This window comes from Peromyscus eremicus, chromosome 17 (genome assembly GCF_949786415.1).
Source record: "Peromyscus eremicus chromosome 17, PerEre_H2_v1, whole genome shotgun sequence".
In the NCBI taxonomy this organism is placed as follows: domain Eukaryota; kingdom Metazoa; phylum Chordata; class Mammalia; order Rodentia; family Cricetidae; genus Peromyscus; species Peromyscus eremicus.
In genome coordinates, this window is record NC_081433.1 from 60,326,651 (window position 1) to 60,334,861 (window position 8,211).

At 37.9% G+C, this 8,211-nt stretch overlaps 1 pseudogene; it reads right to left on the reverse strand.

Annotated features, from left to right (window-relative positions):
- Window positions 1–4,900: 4,900 nt before the first annotated feature.
- LOC131894416 (mitochondrial import receptor subunit TOM20 homolog) lies at window positions 4,901–5,576 on the reverse strand (annotated as a pseudogene).
- Window positions 5,577–8,211: the final 2,635 nt, after the last annotated feature.

The following is an 8,211-nucleotide window of genomic DNA, read 5'->3' on the forward strand; positions in this document are numbered from 1 at the left end:
TTTTCTATTAGTATCTCTCCACAGCTGAAGTTCCTTTCTCATTAGCATTTAGAAAACTCAATTTGTTTATTTAGCATATCTTTTAGAGTTTGATCTTTTCATAAGTGCTTGCCCTGTAGGATTGTGTGATATACCTGTAATATGCTTTATATTGTAATATGCAAATAACTTTAATTTTACTAGAGACATATGCTGGAGCATTGTCAGTCTTAATTTTTACAAGTATACCCATGATGGCCATAACTTCTAACAAATGTATGATTACAGAATCAGCCTTTTCAGAACTCAAAGCAGTTGTCCATTGAAATCCTGAATATGTATCTATGATATGGTACATATTATAATTTTCCAAATTCTGCAAAATGAAACACATCCATCTGTAAAATTTCATTTGAGTACCCTTTGGGTTACTTCCTGCAGGTAGTGGAGTTTGATTGTATAAAGAACAAGTAGGACATTTCCTTAGCTTGTTGCCAAGTTGTGGAACAATCATTTTTCAAACCTTTGCTATTGACATGGTGTTTTTATGAAATTCTGAGGCCTCAAGCACATTTCCTATTAATAGCTGATCAATTTCATCATTATCTTATGTTAGAAGCCCTGGTAGACCCATATGGGATATGTTATGTGTAATATATATATTGGAAAATTTTCTTTTTCTTTTTCTTTTTTTGTTTTGTTTTGTTTCTTGAGACAAGGTTTCTCTGTAGCTTTTGGAGCCTGTTCTGTAACTCACTCTGTAGACCAGGCTGGCCTTGAACTCACAGAAATCCACCTGCCTTTGCCTTCCAAGTATTAGGACTAATGGCATATACCACCACTGCCTGGGTAATAAGGGATGATTTCCATTTCTGATTATTTCTTGTAACTGAATGAATAATAAAGTCAATTCTGTATCATCTGGCATAAATTCAGCAGTTTCAATATGTAAAACAACTCTTTCTGCAAATTGAGAATCAGTAACTATATTAAGAGGTTCTGGAAAATCTAATAATACCATGAGAATAGCAAATAATTCTGACTTTTGAAGAGAATCATAAGGGCTTTGAGCCACATTATTCAAATTTCCTGATTTATAACCTACCTTTCCTGATTTGTTTGCATCTGTATAGAATGTAGGGGCTCCAGATATTAGTGTTCCCCATACAATGTGAGGAAGGATTCAGTTAACTCTCTTTATAAACTGAATTCTCTTGCTTTTGGGATATTTGTTGTTAATCTCTCCCAAAAAATTACTGCAAGCCCTTTGCCAGTTTTCATTTTCTGCCCATAAGGAGGAAATTTCATAGTTAGTAAAAGGTACTACAATTGATGAAGTCTTAATTTTTCTTTTAGAATCAACTCAGAATCCTTTTCCACATATGTCTTTAATTTTTTACTGTTTGTGTGGTTTAAAAAATCCATCCTAAGATAATATTTTCCTTCTGCATTAAAATTCCTGTAGAGGGTAAAATAATCATGATCCAATCAAGCTCTGGATCCAAACAGTTCACATGTGCATCCTGTAATTTCTTTTCCACCAAAGCCAATTCTTTCTCAAATTCCACTGATAATTGTTGGGGACTATTTAAGACCTTGTCACCTTCTTAAGGTCTGAAACAAATTACTCAGTTTTTGATTTGTTACTCCAAAAGTGGGCTGTAGATGGTCAATATTTCTCCAAGTAAATTTTGAAAGTCATTAAGAGTCTGCAATTGATCTCTCCTGACTTGTACCTTTAGGGATTGAATTTTTGTAGACCTATTTTATATCCTAAATAATTAATAGGATCTCCTCTTTGTATTTTTTCGGGAGCAATTTGTAATCTCCCAAAATGCAAATTTTTCTTTACTTCTTCAAACATTTTCTCTAAAGTATCTACATTTGAATCAGCTAGTAAGATGTCATCCATAAGATAGTAAACTATATATTGAAGAAGCTGCTTATGTATCATTTACAATGGATGGCATACAAAATATTGGCACAGGATGGGGCTGTTTAACATTCCCTGTGGGAGAATCATTCATTGATATCCCTTAACAGGCTGAAGATTATTATAAGTAGGCACTGTGAAGGCAAATTTTTTTCTATCCTTTTCTTGTAAAGGTATAGTGAAGAAACAGTCTTTTAAATCAATAACTATAAGAAGCCATCCATTAGGTAATAGAGAAGGCAAAAGAATTCCAGGCTGTAGAGAGCCCATTGGCTGAGTCACTTTATTAACAGCTCTTAGATCTGTCATCAATTCTCCATTTTCTGGATTTCTTTTTAATAACAAATATAGGAGAATTCCAAAGGCTGGTTGATTCTTCAATATGCTGAGCATTTACCTGATCCTGTACTAGCTGTCCTAAGGGCCTATGATTTCTCTGAGGTTAAAGGCCATTGCTCAACCCATACAAGTTTGTCTGTTAACCATTTTAAAGGTAGGTCTGCTGGTACCGTTAAAAGATCATCAGCTGTTGTGTCCTCTTCTTGTACAATATGGATGGTCAGTGACTATTCTTTATAATACCTTTTAATATTTTTTCCAGAAACATACATTCATTTATGGTTTTTTCTGAGACTGGAGGAATGTTAATCTGGGTATTTTATTGCTGTAACAAATCACACTCCCATAAATTCATTACTATAGTAGCCACACATGGTTTCAATTTTCCTCTCTGTCCTTCTGGCCCCATACATTCAATCCATCTTGTGCTTTGTTTTACCTGAGATAGGGTTCCAATCCATAAAAACAGAACATCTGCCTCCTGAAGAAGCCAGTTTGGATGCCAAGATTCTGGTGCAACTATTGTTACACCTATACCTACAAGATCTTCAATGACAATGTCATTTATTTGTATTTTTGACTTTGGTTTTTGATCATTTATAAAAGCTTGCCAAAATACTTGCTTTATGGTTTCTCCTGAAATTTTTATTTTATCTTCTAAAACCATTGTATCATCCAGAGCAGTAGCTTTTTTACAATAGGCATTAAGTTCTTTAAATGCTCTGGGAAGGTGCTGGAGAGGTGGCTCAGTGGTAAATAGCACTGGCCGCTCCTCCAAAGGTCCTGAGTTCAATTCTCAGCAACCACATGGTGGCTCACAGCCATCTATAATAGGATCTGACGCCCTCTTCTAGTGTGCAGAGCACTCATACATAAAATATAAATAAACAAAAATTTTTTTGCATCAAAGTTATGAACCTTTATTGAAGAACAATGCAAATGTAGATTCCTGGAAGTTAAGGTTTACAGTACATGGGGTTTTTTTTATTTTATAATTTAATTTAATTTTACATATCAGCCATAGATTCCCTTGTCCTCCCCCCTTCTACCCCCCTCCCTGCCTTCCCCCCAACCCACCCCCCATTCTCATCTCCTCCAGGGCAAAGACTCCCCTGGGGATTCAGTTCAACCTGATAGATTCAGTCCAAGCAGGTCCAGTCCCCTCCTCCCAGGCTGAGCGAAGTATCATAAGCCCCAGGTTCCAAACAGCCAGCTCATGCACTAAGGACAGGTCCCGGTCCCACTGCCTGGGTGCCTCCCAAACAGTTCAAGCTAATCAGCTGTCTCACTTATCCAGAGGGCCTGATCCAGTTGGGGGCTCCTCAGCTATTGGTTCATAGTTCATGTGTTTCCATTCGTTTGGCTATTTGTCCCTGTGCTTTTTTCCAATCTTGGTCTCAACAATTCTTGCTCATTCAATCCCTCCTCTTTCTTGCCAATTGGACTCCTGGAGCCTGGCGTGCAGAGCACTCATACATAAAATATAAATAAACAAAAAATTTTTTTAAAATACTCTGAGAAGAAGTTTACCCCATGGTGACAAGGAAATGACTGAACTGAATTTGACATGGGGGCCTGTGAGAGGCCCCCCCAAGGTATTTTCAGATGGCAAAAGGGTAGCTTGTCTGTCCCTTGTTGATCTACATTCATTGGTTCAATATCAGCCTTTGCCACACCTTCTGCATACTCCAGAAGGGAGGGGCATTCTGTTTGGATTATTCTTAGAAAAAAACATTGTTTCTAGAAATGCCCTGCCTACAATCCCTTTTAAGGTGATTTTTTTTAACCACAAATAAAACACCTGACATTTTTATTTTTCTTCAAACCTCTGGAAATCACCTCTCCTATCCAAGCATCATCATGGTTATGAGATTCAGTATTGACTGTATCTCAGATCTGTTCCTCTAATGGCCTAGTTACCCCTTTGCATTGTGAATTAGCATTTTCAAAAGTCAGAGATTCATTTACTGTTTGTCTAGCTTCTGAATTTATTTATTTATTTATTTATTTATTTTTACTTAGAGGTTTAATTGAGAAATACTAAGTCAGGTAAACATGCAAATTCAGAATATAAACAAGTGCAATGCCTGGTTGTTCTGAAATAATCATCAGTCATCAGCTGGAGACAGACCTAAAGACACTCAACAGAACCAATTAAACTCCACGCTGAACAGAGCCACCCAAGAGATGAGCAGACTGGATCTCTCAGTCTATAAAGAGCAGAGTGAGCAAACAGCAGGCAAGGCTCACCCAGGTCGAATCCTGGTGCTTTCTGCAGCCAGGTGCCTGAAATACTAGGGGTTAGTCCCCAGAGGACATTAAGCCACTGATGTAGACTGAAGCTTTTAGGAAACACGGGGAGGGAATGGGACTGCTAATAGCACAACAGCACACTTCACATGTCCAAAAGTAAACAGAAAGAAACAGTCTCTGCAAGATTTTAATGCTCAGTTTTCACAAACACAAGTTTCTATCCAATTTGATGACTTACAGTAAAATGTACTAGAGCTTTTAAAAATTGGGCATTATTCAACTATCCTCCGTAGTCTCTTCCAATGTTTTAAAATTCATTGCTGTGAGTTTTTACCTAATACTCTACTGTATTTACATTTGAATTGCATGTCTTAAGAATAAACGAAATCCATGATATTTTGGTTAACTCAGTGTATTTATAAAATGAAAAGTTCTATCAAAATACTTTTCACTGGAAAAAATTAATAGAACAGACAATGGATCTACTCAAAGTACACATTCACTTTGGTAGACTTCAGTGTAGGACAGTTCATGGCAAGCGTATTTGCCCTTATTCCCCAGAGCCGATCAGCTTCCAAGCTAACAGTTAAATCATTTTTAACTGAGATTTTATCGTGTTGAGATCTGGCTCATTCCACATCATCTTCAGCCAAGCTCTGAGCACTTACAATTCTCTGACTAATGGTTGGAAGCTTGGTCAGAAGCATCTGGAACACTGGTGGTGGAAGAGTTTGCTGTAACACTTGCAGCAGCTGCTGAGGCTGTCCACACACAGCGATTGCATTTGTCAGGTGGTCCACATCCTTCTCGTATTCACCTTGTGCTAATAACTCTTCACCAAGTTGTATCTCTTCAAGGAAGAATTTCTGAACAGCTTCAGCATCTTTTAAGTCAGGTAACTTAGAAAGCCCAGCTCAGCTCTCTCCTTAGCAAGCTTCTGTTTCTTTCTTCGTTCTCGAAGCCTGTTCTTGAAGTTGGGGTCACTCCACCTTTTGCGGTCAAAGTAGATGCAGTACCGGATGAAGAGGGCACTGCACACACCCGTGGCGATGGCACTGTTCCGGCCCACCATCTTCGCTCAACTGGAACATGCGCGGGGCTTTGGAGGCCCGCCAAGCAGCGGTTAGCAAATATCGATCGGAGCTCGCCACTGCAGATGGAAAAGGCCGAGCACTAGCTTCTGAATTTAATATTATTCTATTTACTGCTGAAGTCAATCTTTGTTTAAAAAAAAAAAGTCAGTGAAGGTTTCTTTTGGGCCCTGTATAACTTCAGTAAATGACTCAGTTCTATTTCCAACTACTTCTGTCCCAAGCATCCAAAGCTGCTGCACCGCATAGAACCAGGGTGGGGTCCTCATATAGAGACTGCCTTTGTACATCATCATAATTGTCCTCTCCAAGAAGTTGGTCTTGGGACATTTCAATGCATCTAGCCCTACTTTGTTGTTCAATGGTCCTAGCCTCATCTTTCTACCAGGTCCTCCACTACAGTTGAGGACCAGGCTCCAATACTGCTGTAACCAAGTCTCTCCAGTCTTGTGGGATAATTCTGTTACTAGTTGATCGTGAATTTAACCTCTGCTTCACAAAATGTTGATGCATACCATATGAGACTGTCACTTCCTTAAATCTCCTCAAATTCAACATTTCCACAGGCGTCCCATTCAGTTCTCAAATAGCCTTAGGGATACCTGTCATTTGGCAATTCCTGTAAGGTGACTGGATAAATTATGGTTGGTTGTTTGAAACCCTTGGGCTGTTGATCTCTAACCATATAATTCAATGCTGAGAGTAGTTCTTCTTTAAATTCCTCTGTCTGGGTCTGAATATCCCTATTATCTGTTTTAATAAGTTTTTCTAAAGCCTGTGTCTTGCACTTGAAGCACAAGTCTTAAAAGGTCTTATTAATAAAAACAAACCTGGAGCCAGGTATTGGGGTGAATGCTGAAAGATCAGAGAAACAGAACAAGCCACATCCAACCTCACCTTGCCAATTCCTCAGCTGATATTGTTTCCTCAGACTGAAAGCCTCTGAATCCTCATCTGAATGAATCTCAGCTGAACTTCTGCTAAAAGCCTAAAAGCTTAAAAAGAGCTTTAGTTTCTGGTCCTCACATCTTATATACCTTCTGCTTCCTGCCATCACTTCCTGATATTAAAGGTGTGTGTCACTATGCCTGGCTGTTTTCAGGGCAGCTTTGAACTCTCAGAGGTCCAAATGGATCTCTGCCTCTGGAATGCTAAGATTAAAGGCGTATGCTACCACTGCCTAAACCTAAGTTTAATAGAGTGGCTGTTCTGTTCTCTGACCCCCAGATAAGTTTATTGGGGTGTATAATATATCAACCACAGGCAATCATATTAATCAACTTTTTTAGGGATAAAACAAGAATGATCAAACAGATAACGTAGTGAAAGTTTGACTTCTTCCTTTCCAATTTGTATCCCCTTGATCTCCTTATGTTGTCTTATTGCTCCGGCTAGAACTTCAAGTACTATGTTGAATAAATATGAGGATAGTGGACAGCCTTGTGTTGTTGCTTATTTTAGTGGAATCACTTTGAGTTTCTCTCCATTTTATTTGATATTGGCTATCAGCGTGTTGTAAATTGCTTTTATTATGTTTAGGTATGTTCCTTGAATTCCTGTTCTCTCCAAAACCTTTATCATGAAAGGGTGTTGGATTTTGTCAAAGGATTTTTCAGCATCTAATGAGACTATCATGTGGGTTTTTTTCCCTTTCAGTTTGTTTATATGATGTATTACATTGATATATTTTCATATGGTTCAACATCCTTGCATCTCTGGGATGAAACCTACTTGGATAATTTTTGATGTGTTCTTGGATTAGATTTGCCAATATTTTATTGAGTATTTTTGAATCAATGTTCATGAGGGTGATTAGTCTGTAATTCTCTTGCTTTGTTGCATCTTTGTTTGGTTTGGGTATCAGGGTAACTGTGCCTCATAAAAGAAGTTTGGTAATGTTCCTTCTGTTTCTCTTGTGTCGAACAATTTGAAGAGTATTGGGATTAGCTCTTCTTTGAAAGTCTGGTAGAATTCTATGCTGAAACCATCTGGTCCTGGGCTTTTTGTGGGGTGGGGGAGACTTTTAATGAATGTTTCTATTTCCTTAGGAGTTGTTGCTCTATTTAAATTGTTTATCTAGGCTTAATTTAACTTTGGTATGGGGTACCTATCCAGAAAATTGTCCATTTCTTTTAGATTTTCCAGTTTTGTGGATGGGGTATAGGTTTTTGAATTATGACCTGATGATCCTCTGGATTTCCTCACTGTTAGTTCTTATGTCTCCCTTTTCATTTCTGATTTTGTTAATTTGGAGGCTTTCTCTGTGTCTTTTGGTTAGTTTGTATAAGGGCTTGTCTATCTTGTTGATTTTCTCAAAGAACCAACTCTTTGTTTCATTGATTCTTTGTATTGTTCTCTTTCTTTCTAATTTATTGATTTCAGTCTTCAATTTGATTATTTCCTGGCCTCTGTTTTTCCTGGGTGACTTTGCTTCTTCTTGTTCTACAGCTTTCAGGTGTGCTGTTAAGTCCCTAGTTTGTGATTTCTCCAACTTCTTTATGTGGGCATTTAGTGCTATGAATTTTCCTCTTAGCACTGCTTTCATAGTGTCCCATAAGTTTGGGTATGTTGTACATTCATTTTCATTGAATTCTAGGAAATATTTAATTCTTTCTT